The sequence below is a fragment of the Pleurodeles waltl genome, chromosome 8 (genome assembly GCF_031143425.1).
Source record: "Pleurodeles waltl isolate 20211129_DDA chromosome 8, aPleWal1.hap1.20221129, whole genome shotgun sequence".
NCBI lineage: Eukaryota > Metazoa > Chordata > Amphibia > Caudata > Salamandridae > Pleurodeles > Pleurodeles waltl.
Window position 1 is genome coordinate 127856092 of NC_090447.1, and position 14569 is coordinate 127870660.

General features: G+C 43.0%; 1 protein-coding gene across 3 annotated transcripts in view; it reads right to left on the minus strand.

Moving 5' to 3' along the window:
- The window catches only part of TENM4 (teneurin transmembrane protein 4), a 1476030-nt gene that overhangs the window by 948795 nt on the left and 512666 nt on the right, over nucleotides 1-14569 (minus strand). For 2 of the 3 annotated variants that reach the window (XM_069203935.1, XM_069203934.1), the window contains exon 1: nucleotides 11150-11274. The gene's annotated coding sequence lies outside the window, so the exon portion shown is untranslated. Of the gene's footprint in view, nucleotides 1-11149; nucleotides 11348-14569 lie in introns of those variants that run through there. The other variant, XM_069203936.1, reaches the window with a different exon arrangement.

Sequence of the window (14569 nt, forward strand, 5' to 3'; positions counted from 1 at the left end):
GGGTAAGCGAGATCGTGACCTATTTTGTTTTTTTGTCCAATTCTGTCTATTCAGATAGAAATGGTTGGCCCCTTTATGGGCCAAGTATATTGTGTGGTATATTTATAAATTGATAATTAATTCATATACCTCTTATGAAATAGCAGTAGATTTTATGTTGTATACGGTTTCTCCATTTTTCATTCTACTATATAAAATATTGTTAAATTACTTTGGTATATATATATATATATATATATACAAACACACACAAGTACGTTATGCACACGTCAGCTTCGAGCGGGAAAGGTACCATAGAGACTCCTTGAATTTCTAAAGTTCTATTGTAAAGAAGTTATTCAAGTACAGAATACACAAAAACTTGAAATTACAGTCTAAATAGAAACCTGGATACAGAAGTTTAATATAATCTCTAGTAGTAGTGGTATGGTTTCCTGACCACGTAATACCATTTTGTTGTCATTTAAAAGGGGTTTCAGCCTTTTACTCCTATGGGCGTGACCTCCTCAACTCAGCAAAGGTGCCTCAAGGCCCTCCCCCTAGGTGACGAGGGGGAAGCGTCACCCATTGACTCTGACCTGGGTGCTTCAGGTTTAAGCCTTGAAGCACCCAGGGCGAGTGTCAATCAGTGACACCTCGTCACAGAGTGGGGAGGGGTCAGCAGTCTCACTGACCCCATCCCACTCTGTGATGAAGTTGGGACCTAAGGTCACCCAGAGAGGGAAGGCAGCAGTCCCAACCCTCCTGGGACCTCCGAGCTGAAGGTAAGTGTGTGTGTGTGTGTTTTTAAATGAATGTTTGGTGCATGCGTGTATGTTTGAATGTTGATGAGTGTTATGAATGGATGTGCGTGCGTCTATGAATGTGAGTGTGCTTCCCGCCCGCCCCCCTCCCTCTTAAAGTTACTGGCCGCCATCGGCTGATACTGTCTGGTAATGAGTACCGGCAAAAGAAAAACGTGGAGAGTACCGGCACTTCTCAAGCACTGGTTAAAAACGCCAAAAAAAAGGGGTGTTCCAGGAACCATTCTCGAGACGCAGTGTTATGGGAAGGTCTTAATTTGTTTACGTGCGCGCGCACTTTCAGCGTTCATTTATTCATGTTGCATTATGGGCCACTTGGAGCGGAGATAATGAATTTCCGGCACAAGAGAGACATAAAATTGTAGGCGTTGAGAGATAGCCAAACAAATGAACACATCACGTGGAGAACAAAGCAGACCTTTTGTGACTAAAAGATGAGGCTGTGCCCTCTGAGGGCCAGATCCCAGGAGGTCGAAGGACGTACCCTCAAAGTGGTTGCATTACATAAAAACAACCAAAAAGAAGGAACAGGAATGGAAAATATATAGTTATAACACTGTGGGGCTCAATACAATTCATATGGACTTTTGCTATGGTAATGCCACAGTGTGGAAATACTGATACCGTGGGGTGCAGCAATTTCTGGGTGCTGTATTACATCACAATTCTGAGTTTTGAACCTGAAAATGGTGAATAGGGCATGTTGATGCCATGAGACATTCATGGAGATGTGGTCATCACAGCAAAACTTATGCCATAAACTCCTGTTACTTCCAACCAGAATTCCTGTAGGAATAGGCTTTATAGCTCTATGTGTTGTTTTTTTTTTAACAGAGGATTGGCCAGCTGGGACAAACCAGAAGGTTCTGACTTTTGCTACAGGAAATTTGGTGGAATGGTTCATCTTTTGGAATCAGGCGAAGGGCTGCGGCGGGCAGTGCAATCGGTTATGCTGTCTCTTCTGCTACGACAATCAGCCTAGGTGTGCATTCTCTAGATCAGTGGTTCTCAACCTTTTGACTTCTGGGGACCCCCACTTTATCATTACTGGAGCCCGGGTACCCCCAATGAATCTTTATTGGAATACAGGGAGCCCACCCCACTGATTCGTTAATTGAAGCAGGGGACTTAATCTGTTAATATTATTTAGTTATCTAAGCAGTCGCGGACCCCCTGAGGAGGCTTTGCAGACCCTCAGGGGTCCCCAGACCACAGGTTGGGAACCACTGCTCTAGATCTTAAAGATTTGTCTATGCATCATCAACAAGGAATGGCAGTCCTCTCCCTATAACAGTTTAGGGCGATGTTCATCAGCCTCACATTCCTGTAGGCCTGGGATGGCCTGTTTCAATTGTGTAACAACTATGTAGGTAGATTAACTCTATTTTCATTCAGTGTATGTGCAGTTATGTTAGCTGGCTATCATGAATATATAGCATGGATCCAACCCTTTACATGTTGGTCTCACGGACCTTAGAAAGAATTCACTGCAAAGCCAATGTGGAAGTGTCTGATTGGAAGTACAATCATTCTAATATTTAAATTTAACAAATATCGGACCGGTGCATCTCAAACGCATGCATACTTACACCATTCTAGTCTGTGCACTGTATGGTAAACCAGCTCACACCTCTCCCTAACATTGTGTATTGTATTGCAACATTTACGTAGCACTTATGAGCCCTATATGGGATGCTAAAGAGCTTGCGTTCAGGGGTAGCATGCTGTACTTGTAGGATATGAGGATGGAAGGATGTCTTTATATTGATCTATTTATTTTGCATTTCCATGTCATATATGGGACGCAGTACTTAGCAGTGTGATAGATAAAGAAATGTGAGAGACAGGCACACAGTTTATGGTTTTCAGTAAACTGGCAGCTTTGAGCAGCTCCGCAGGTCCTGCACATGGGGTCAACCCCACAGTGGTTGTTAATAGTGCACCCAGTATATTTCCCTGCTTAACCATAATGCAAGTATCACTGGAGAACCATCTACCAAGACTGAACAAATGTTCTCATCTGCAGATACTTGTTGGAGTACTTCCCCATCTGCATGCACAAGTCCATCTTCTGCACATATCCACGAAATACTGCATGACTGATTAATCTTTCTCTATCCTTTATGAATGTGTGCACAGCGCATTCATTTCCTAATTGAATGTTGCTACTATGACAGCTTTCACAACATAATTGCTGATCATTATGCACACCAGGAATTAAAATCCATAAATACAATTTAAAAATAGCATTTTTATAAGCAGATTACTGTTAAAAAATAATTTACATTTCATTCAACTGAATCTGTCCATGGGACAGTGCATTTGCACCAGATATCAGGACTACAGAAAATCACTTTCCTAATTAATATCGCGTTGCAGGATTCAGTGTGTTCCTGCGTAGACTTGGCCACCCTTAGTCTGGAACACATGTTTTGAAGGATCTAGTTGTCTATTTCTTTTTAAATCTTGCAAGATACCCGTGATACTCTCATATTTCACGAAACCTTTTCCAGATTTGTTTTCAAAACAAGCCATTTGTTTGGTGCATAATATTGTCTGTAGGGAACTTACACCGTATATGCCACATTTCAAACTTACAAAGCCAGTATATTGTTTATATTATTGTAACCATTGTGGGTGCGGGAAAATACTAAATTTGACACCCCAAAATATTACCTCAACAGCACCCCACAGGTTGATGATTTGAAGATGATGTTGAACCTCAGTTTCATGAGGCAATGTGTCCCCGATATCAGGCACCTCACAGCATATCAAACTACAGTCAGTTAATTAAGGACAGACTAAAAAATTAAGTTCTAGTTCAGGAATACAGATTTCAAAGTTTTCTTACAAAAATTCAAATGGTGCGTTACAGAAATCATCAGATGCAGATGTATAAAGAATCAATGCCATGAAGGCTCTCAGTAATAGAGCAGGACAGAATAATGTACAAATCAGAAAAATTATAAACCTCAGTAAGCAGCAAAATCAATAAGAAATTGGACAATATCCCTTGTTCCATTAGAAACCCTGGAATCTGGGGTTTATATAGTTTTTGCATAGAACATCATTAGTTTCTGCAGAATCATCGTGGTGTGAGCAAAGGTATTACCTTTTCAGCACATCAGAGCAGGGTTTTATGAAAGGTCACATTGCCTCCGGATTTCAGCTCTATCCCACTACATGAATATTGATTCTGTCCACTCTATGCTGATGTCATCTAGAGAGGGCAGGACAAACCATTTACAAGAACTGCAAACTACTGTGAATGAATACAGCAGAGTGAACTGGCAGAAGCACCTTGGAGAAGTGCAACCTTACTGTGGACATATGGGAAAGTTTTCTTCCAGAACTGCAATAACAACATCAATGGAAATAAACAATTAGGACTCTGCATGATTGCGTGCTGAAGAAATAATGAAGAGTGAACATGCAAGAACATGCAAGAAGAACATGCAAGAATAACACACTTGTTTCATATAAAGTGGCGCCATATTAGTGTGTGCATGTAAATTTGAAAATGAATCCACAGTCTCCATACACAAAAAAAGGGGATGCACAAAAACATAATCTCCTTCCTATTTGTTTGCTGTGACCCCACCCCAGTCACCATTGTCTACTTGCATGTGAGACTGGGTTCATCCATTGGAAAAGTAGAAATGTTTAAAATTAGGTCCATGTAGGAGGTCTCTTCAAACACTTATGGACTCTTGCCAGGGCACAATTGGCTTACTGGCCCAATAACAAGTTCTGAGCAACAATACCAATCAACATGCATTCCCAGGTTTATTATTAGAGTGCAAAGGTCAAATTCGGGGTCATTACTGCAGTAAAGCAAAACCAACACGAGTTTAACTGCCTCCCAAATTGCATGTGAAAATTGCATTACACAGGGAAACAACTCTCCTAATAGTCACATATCTGTTCAGTGTATTTTACTTTGCTGCACATATTTAACTACTCTCACCCTAGTCAAATGCCAAACAAAAACACATGAACACTGCCAAGGGATAACCTTTGGGGCATATTTATGAGCCCCTAGAGCCACCTTGCGCCACATTTGCAGCATTTATTTTGCTGCAAATGTGGCGTTAAGATGGCATTTTCCACTTGCCATATTTACAAAGTGGCGCAATGCTTGCATTGTGCCACTTTGTAACCCCTTGCGCCACATTATGCCTGCGCCAGGCATAATGTATGCAAGGATGCGTTCCAGCGCTGGGGGTGGCTATGAAAATTCCGCAAAGCAATCTATGAGATTCCTTTGCACCATTTTTATCAGCATTTTTTAATGCCTGCTAATAGCATTGACTACAATGGGCCTCTGGGTGCTTTGTAGGATTAGTGTCACAATTTGTGACCCTAGTTCTGCAAAGCACCGGACTAGCATCACAAATTGTGGTGCTAGTCACCCTATCTACCGCCATGGTGCACCATACGGCCCTACCGTGGTGGCGTTAGGGGTGCGCTAAAGGGCGCAAGAGAAGTGCCACTGCACTAGGCACAGCTCCACTTTTCATAAATATGCCCCTATAGACTGTACGACCAGTGGCGTAGCGTGGGTTGTCAGCACCCGGGGCAAGGCAAGTAATTTGCGCCCCCTAACCCGGGGCAAGGCAAGTAATTTGCGCCCCCTAACCCGTGTATTTAGTCTATTCCAAGATGTTGCGCCCGGTGCGGCCGGCCACCCCTGCACCCCCCACGCTACGCCACTGTGTACGACGAAACAACGACTTCAAAAACAACTACTGCCTTAACAACGAGGTCGGAACACCAACCTCGTTGCTACTACTAATGATTTTACCACGAATGCCTTAACAACGATATTTCGTTGTAAAGGCATTCCTGATAAAATCATTAGCAATAGGCACCATTCACCCTACATCCCTCACCCCACCCCCCCAACCCCACCCCAAAACCTAAAACCCTCTGACCCCCCACCCACTCCCCAAAACCAAAAACGCCCCACCCCCCAACCCCACCCCAAAACCTAAAACCCCCTGACCCCCACCCACTCCCCAAAACCAAAAACGCCCCACCGCCCCAACCCCACCCTAAAACCTAAAACCCCCTGACCCCCCACCCACTCCCCAAAACCAAAAACGCCCCAACCCCACCCTAAAACCTAAAACCCCCTGACCCCCCACCCACTCCCGAAAACCAAAAACGCCCCACCCCCCCCAACCCCACCCCAAAACCTAAAACCCCCTGGCCCCCCACCCCCTCCCCAAAACCTAAACCCACCACTTACCTTCGCCAACTCACTTCTTTGTACCTTAACCACGCATGTTCGTTGTTCAGAACATACGTAGTTAAGGCACAAAAAACCGAAGTTGTGGTTAAAAAAAGCGTTGTTGCGCTTTCGTTAACCACGACTTTCGAAAAAAAAAAGTCGTAAAAAAGGATGTTCCCCGCCCCTATATATTCAGAGGCTCATAGTAAAGTATGCTATGTATTCCCATTGTTGAGGGTGGGATGGGGCATGATGAGTAGCTTGAGGCTAGCTTCTCGGCCCCTACCCATGTTCCACCATGGTAATAAATAGCATATTACGCTCTGCTCATCTATATGCATATATATGCATGCATAAGTATATAAATTGCCAGCACTGCTGAACTCCAGGGGTGCCATTTATCTAGACTCAGTAGTCCTGATTCCACCTCACGTCTCTTTTTTTTTTCCACCACCCTACAGCTCCCGTCTCTTTCTCTCACTCTTGCAGGTTATTTCTCTTCGCTCTCTGCCTAACTCCCTCTTCCTTCATTTTGTTCCCTTTTTCTGCCTTTCCCTCCTTGCTCTCAGCCAAAGCCTGCTGATGGAAAATAATTCCCGGTCTCCAAAAATGAGTACTTATAGACACCCATAAGGTAATACATGGGAACTGGTTTCTACCACAAAGTGGGGCCATTGGCTTTGCAGCTTATTTTGCACAGCTGGGGGCGTAGCATCTGTTAAAGAATTGGCCACCATTTCGAGCACAAAATTATTACAAAAGGTCTTTGTGGGCTATCTCTTTAAAAGCTGATTTCTGCTGCTGTGCCTTCCACTCACATTATCCTATGGGGTCTGGAAGAGGCAGAAGGATTAATTGCTTACAGATGCTTGTCTATTTTATCTGCTGCCGGGGGGAGTTTGTAAAAAGAATTAAAAATATCATAAAAGGACAGTCAAGTTCAATGGGAAATAGCTACTCTTCCTGGCCTACTGGGAGCAGCTCCTCCCCTTGGTTAATTTCACGAATGATGTACACAGAGTTCGAAGCGATTCACAGGCGGGAAGGCAAGTGGCTATGATTGTTTGGGGGTTTGTATCGCAATCCGCAAAGGATAATGATTCTGACCTTCCAAATTTCAGAGATAAACTAAGGATCTCAATTCAAGGGCTATGCTATTGGTTTGACTTGTATGGGAGACCTGCACGGCCTTACTGCCCAGAGAACCAGTGAATAGTGAATCTGTAAGTTCAGAAGTGAGCGACAGGAGTGACCCTAATGTGCGGAACATCACAAGAGCAGGGGCGCAGCTTCAAAGGGGATGTTTGGGGTGTTACACCCCCCTAATAAGTGTCTTTTCCGATAAATAGTTGGGTACAAATGATTTCACCCGGGTATTCTGAGATGCCAGTCGGATTTCACCAGGTATTTTGACATACACTCAGTCACAAATGTGCACACACTCTCTCCCCCTCTGTTTTGAAAGTCCTCACAAATGTTCATTATTTTACAAAATATTGTGTTTTCGCACTTAGTACTCCAACAAATCCGCATTTTTGTCCCTTTCCACTGCCCTTCACGCCCCTCTAATGCACCCTGCTTGTCCTATAATGTATTTAAACATTATATGCCAGTCTGATTGTCAGAAAAACTGGAGCTCACCTCCCCCCCATCTTACTGACCAAGCTATGCCCTTGCACGTGACATTTGGAACAGTATATCCCACCACAGGCTGGTTGTTGAAGGAAATATCCCCCAAAGCCAGCAGAGCCAGCAAGCCCCCTTCCAGGACTCAGCTCTCCCCATACCACGCAGCCAAACTTTATGGGAGATCCCACACCTGATCCAGTCGCGGCTCGCGCTAATGGAAAGGGGCAGCGCGCGCATGCGGGGGGAGGGGAGATAATGAAATTAATTATTTTTAAAAACATTTTTAAAACACTTACTACCGCTCCCGCACCGCGCCGCTCCTCTGCTCCTCCGTCTCGCTGGCCAGGCAGGCACAGGCTCCCAGCCTGCCCAGCGCCAATCCTAAGCATCACTAGGATTGGGTGGGAGAACCTAGCCAGCGCGCTCACAGGCAGACTGGGAGCCTGTGCAGGTTCTCTCCAGTCCGGCCCAACAACCACCCAGCAAACATAGTTTATGATAGTTTTTTAGGAAAAAGGTTTGCAGCTGCCGCTGCTGGTGGGGGGGGGGGCGACGCTCCCCCACCCCTATGGAGGAGCCGCCCCTGGCCTGATCCCCCGCCCCTCCACTTGCATGTGTTGCTAAATCACCCTCACCCACAAAACCCTGTTAATATTTCCATTTATGTACATAATTCCCTTTCCGAAGCAGGGGCGCAGTTTGGTCAGTTAGACTGAGGGTGAGTGAGCTTCAGATTCTCCAACAATCCGGCTGGCATAAGGGGCCTAAGGGACAGTGGAAAGGGTGAGGAATGCGGTTTCAGAGATAACACAATATTCTGTAAAATATCCAGTATTTTTTAGGACTTTCCAGCAGAGTATGTGTGCGCTTTTGTCTGTGTGTATGTAAAACTTCCTGCTGAAATGCGACTGGCACCTTACAATACCCGACTGAAAGCACCTGTACCCAACTATTTATAAGAAAATACGTTTATTAGGGGGATGTAACACCCCAAACAAATCCCCTGAAGCTACGCCCCTGTTCCCAAGTCTCTGTACAATGTTCAAGTTATTTGTAGAAGAAGGTCCTTAAATCACACAATAACATAAATGCAGAGTACGGTGTTCTACCCTATGTCAAAGTTAAAAAAAAAGCTGCACCATGGAGTCTGCTCACAAACCATTCTTACCATTCAAACTAAGTGATTGAATGCAGCAAGTACCCCCCGCTGAGGCAGGATCGCAGTCTTTCCCATCAGAAGTAAATTCCGCTGAATGGGAACATCTTTGACCGTAATCCCGTTGAGTCACGCTTAGCACAGAAGTATTTGCATTTGTTCTAACATTGTCAGGGCTTATCCTCAAGCTGGCGCACAGCGGTGTCTAGAGCCAAGGTCACATGTGACGTGTCTTTGTAACACGCTCAGGATTTGTAGAGGACGGTAATTTGTTTCTGTCACTCTGATCTTCGGAGGCGCTTCATTAGCCAATGGCGTGTAGGAGTGGTTCAGGAGCAGCTGGAGTTACCAAGTTTCAAATAAGTGGGCACAGGCCATTAAGCCGTCATCTAAGCTTTCTTCTGCAGAGGGGCATAGAGGGAAAGCTTTGAACCTCGTGTGCATGGGTGGTTGTTAAAGGTTTTTGTTGAATTAGACGTGAAGTATGGTTACAGCGGCAATCGCTAGCGGTAGTTCTAAGGCTATACACCTCTCCTGATGAAGGACTGAAAGGTCACAACGTTGCCCAATCAAATGTACAACAGGTTTCCTCTGCGTCAGAAAATTCTTGACTTCACTAAGTATGTTCTGTGGATCTGGAGCACTTCTGAAGAAGCCTTTGTCTGATTATATTATCAGTGTTTGAGACAGCATAGTCATTTTGAAGACAGCACTGACATTGGTTTATGTACAAATCTTTACCATCCTCAAGTGCAGGAAAGAGAGACATATGCTCCAAGAACAATGAAAAAGGCAGACATAACTCATAGGATTAAAAAAGGTTTAATAGACCCAAGCAAACTTAAACCTAACCTCTTGTCAATTTGAGTTTACACTGCTGTAAAATGGAGCCAGTTTTTGTCTGAGTGAGGCACTTATGGTAGATTAAGCTGCATAAATACATATATTTTGCCACTATGTTAAGCTAGCAGAAATGTCAATTAGGCGCCATAGCACAGAGAAGCAGAAGTTGACCCCATTGCAATCCTTAATTGCGTACAATACTGCCAGCTGACCCTCCAGAGTGTACATAACAAGGTTATGAAAAGTTGGGCAACTGTATATTTCTTTAAAATTCTGATCTATTGATTCTACCCTGACAACTCCAGAAGTCAAACTCTCCTCCAGGTTTGGTGGCGAGGGAAGTGTCCTGAATGTGATGACAAACAAAGGGGCACCATGAGTATCACATCTTCTCAGTTTGTTTCTATGGGCGTTGAATGAAAATAATGTTTTGTCTCCACCACCTCTCCCCTGGGGGCTGGTCCATGCCTCCTCTCTACCTTGGGCAGAAAACTGGTCCCAAGTGGGTGAATTCTTGCAAAGTCGCTTTAATGTAAACATTTTGCAAAACTCTTGAGTCTTATACTGGTACATCAGAAATACCATCCTATAAGAGCACTGCAATCTCCGCCTTGGATCGCTCCTTGCAAAACAAAAAGTATATAAATCACACGTCACCTAGTGCTAAATGTCATCTACCATCTAGGAACATCTCAAATGCAAATCCTCCTCAGCATAAGACTTTTAGAATGCTGATCAGACTCCAGCAAAGACAGAGCAAAGCACAAAGATGACTGGACCATTATTACACCAACTTAAAATGGCACTGCCCTGGCAGAGAAACAAAAGCGATCACACAACCAGTCAAGAACATGCGACGCATCCATCTGCATCAGTGGTCTCCAAATGGTTTAATGCCGCACCCCCCCAGTTAGAAAATAAAAATCATTGGGCCCCCCCTCAGAATTTTTCACAATTGTTTTATAAAGATGGTAATGTTTAAATATGTCTAGACCTATTTAAACATTGCAGTTAAGTACTGTCACCTTTTTTAAAAATGCAATAACATGCTTCTGCTTAAAATAAAGGCATATTATCTGCATAAAGCTTCTTTTCGCCAGCGTCCCGCACCTCCCCTGGGCTCACTTAAGGACCCCTTAGGCGGGCCCGCCCCCCAGTTTGAAGACCTCTGATCTACATTCTAGGTGTAGTCCATTTCCTAGACCAGTCCACTCCAAAAGTTTCCCCTATTCGTCACTGTGTCATATCTTAAGAATTGAAAGTGAGCTAAATATGTGCAAAAATCTGACTAACTGATTAAGTGATTGCATGAGCTCCAAATACTGTTTGGGCAGCAACACTGACTCGAGAAAGTATCTGAGAAAGTATTTCACAAATGAAATCACCTCACACCTTCATGAAATAACATCACCAATAAGTAAAGTGCGCATCACCATGAAAAAAAAGTGCCAGGCACAAACCCCTTTACTGATCAGTGGGCGTTACCTTCAGCTCATCATTCCAAGGTTGAGCTTGAGTCATGGGAGTGCTGCCTTGTCTCAACGGAAGTTCAGTCAATATGTCACTTCCTGTGAACCACCTTGATTCATAGAGTTGTGCGGCAATGACAGCTTTTTGAGGCTGGACTTCCTGCTTTTATTTCATTTTCGTTTTGATAGGCAGCAAATCTTGAACTGTTGATTGCTAAAGAAACAACAAAGGACGTTTCACGATACAACCTTATCTGATTTGCACTCATCTTACAATCTTATTTTTAAATCCCCCAATTTAAAGTTCCTCCTTTTCATACTAAAGTGTGAAGGTGGAAGAGAGAAGCCATGGAATGGAATTTTTACACCACAGTTTTCTCATGAATTGTCTCATGTGGGATAATTCTGGACTGTGACAGTAAAAATTCAGGAAAAATGGTCAAAATTCAGAACAAAAATTCAGGACAAAAGGTTATTTTTATAGACACATTTGAGAATGTCACATGATTACAAAAATAAATGGCACAAGTACAAGCTAGGATAGGGTTATGTTCTTCGGTGTATATTGTACATTGGAGTATTGAGCGAGCAATTACACGTAGCTGGACGTATTTCAAGCTGAAAAAACTAGTAAGGATATACACTCCAAGCAGAATTTGGCAGCTGACATACAGGGAACTTTTCACAATTCTACCCCAGCACCATGAATGCTGGTGAGAGAAGCAGCATCGTGTTGTGAACGCAGACGTTAAGTTCACAGGCAGTAGCACTATTAGAGAGTGAAACAGACAGAGAAAAGGAGAGAGGCAGAGATGAATGGCAAGGTATGAGGGGGAGGGGAGAGACAGGGAAAAAGGAACCAACAGAGGACAAAGTTGAATAGGGAGTGGGCAGAGAGATGATGTAAGGGTTCATTTTGTAGCTTGCATGTCCAAAATTCCAATTCCAATGCGCCACATCTTTGGAAATAAGGTGCTGTTCTGCTCATTCCCATTCACGCAACGCAGTGCAACATTATCACTTACTGTGCTGCATGAAAGATCAGTAAAAATGCACCTCAATGATTTAGCACAGGTGTGCAGCTATGCTTTTTGTTTTGGACTTTATACAGGGCTCTGCTGCCTTTTGACTAGGGTCATGCTAATGAAATAACATATGCATACAAACAGAAAATCATTGTTTGTTAAGAAAAGGCTACTTTTCAAAGAATGAGGGAGAAATCCATCCCAGCTTCCTGCACAGAGCTTCCTCTGATAGGTTACAGTGGGCACTAGAAGATTTTGAGATTAGTGCACACAGGTCATGTAATTTTAGACATTTCTAATTCTACCCTTCCTTCTCCATTAATTTGAAAAGCTGAAATAAAATGTTTACAGAAACACAGGGTTGTAGACACAGGGGTTGGGGGGGGGGCATTGAAGGGCCAGCTCATATTCATCTTTGGCCCCCCAGAATGACAGAGTCAGCTGGCAAAGTATTTATTGAAAATGCAATTTAAACTCCATTTGTTTCAAACAAACTGCATTCACATCTGAATACAGTCTAATTGGAATAAAAACATGCTGGAGTTCAGAAGGGGAAAGAGCAATAAAAATGCCTTTTTTATTTAGTTACATTTGCTGTGAGTTCAAAGTCAGGCTATTTTTTCTGACAAATTACTCCTTATTCTTCTTGTTTCTGAAATATCATAAAAAACTTACATCTGTCTCTGCAAACTTTTTACCAGTCACAGTACCAACTTGAAGTGGACATTGAGTATGTTGACAGATGTTAATACAAAAAGGATTTAAAACTGTACGGTCACTGTCGGCGTACTGTTACATTCATGTTACACAACCCCTCCTTTCAGTTTTGTGAACATCATTTAATGTAATATTAGATGTGATATACTTTATTTTATTCAAAAGTCCTGCAGCCACGATTCTTCTTTCAGGTGAATTTTGTGCTCGATTGTTGAATTAGTTTGAGTTGAAATATATAGACAAAATTAAATGCCTAGAAAATAATCAGTATCACAAAACTTGAATCTATGGTTACCCCTAGGTTTCTGATTCCTCTTGATATTGTTGGAGGGGCCTCATTTTGCTCAGGCCATATGGCAGTAGGCTGGTATTTTTGCAATTAGCCGCAGGTCATAATCTCTGTCTCTCCAGTATTTAGCTTTAGATGATTATTCATCATCCATGTGTTTATGACTCAGGAAGTCATCAAGTTTTAAAGAGTAAGGCCCATATTTATACTTTTTTAGTACCACATTTGCGCCGCTTTTGGATGCAAAAGCAGCGCAAACTTACAAAATTCAATTGTATTTTGTAAGTTTGTGCCACTTTTTGTGTCAAAAAATGACACAAATGCGGGGCTAAAAAAGTATAAATATGGGCCTAAATGTCTCTCAGGCTATCCATTTTTAAAAGGATTTGGGTGTCGTCTGCATAGTTGTAACAGGTGAGGTTGAATTGATTTAATTGGTTTTGGTAAGGGGGTTCGTTATTTGTTGAATAATAGCTTGAATATGATGAACCTCTGACAGTGCAGACCTTTCTGCAAAGTAAACCTTTGCAGACAGTAAACATTGCGACGGGTACTGGAGCACCCTGCGCACTACAGCATTGCTGCCGGCCCTATTACGAGCTGGAGACAATGCTGAAGGCCGATACCCGCTGTGCCAGTTGGTGTAAACTCTGTTCCCGCCCGCTGATTCAGCAGGAAACCCGTAATGGGGCCAGCGGGGAGGTGGCTGCACTGGCAGCAACCTACCCGTCGGGACTTCGGCGGACTGACTTTTCCCTCCACCAAAGTCAAAATGAGGGTCTATGTGTCTTTCAAAAATGTATTTAGTATCTAGATAATCCTACCAGGGTCAACACGCTGAGGATCATCTCCTTAACCGAATATTGTGGAAACCATAATATGGGACTTTGCAGCTGGCCTCTCTTGACATCTCTGCAGACCCTCGCCTAATATTTTCTGATTTTTATATCTTGCAATTTAAGATCTGTGAAGTACTAATCTGTTTTTTGAAAAGTATTGACACCTTTGAAAGAAATTCTGCTTTATCTAATTTATGTTCATAGCTAATAAGGTTCTAAGTCATTAATGTACTAAATGAATAATATTAGGTGAACATTTGGGGTAGCGTTTTTAGTGCGAAAAGTGTGGGAACACTGGGTAGTAGAAATTTTATGAACCCTCACAGATTCTGGAATTTTCCTTCAAAGAAATATGAGGAAGGTCTGTGATTTAGCCACAATTTGGTGTTTGAAGGGCATCCTGGGTAAGAAAATATATTGGGATCCACACAAGCAACATCACCCCAGACTATTCTAGGAACTTTGTTTTCAGAAATGTTTAGACCTGTCAGGTTACTGGGTGCCTTCCTCATTCTTTGAAAAATAGCCTTTTCCTTTCACACGTGATAGATCAATCACAAAAAGTG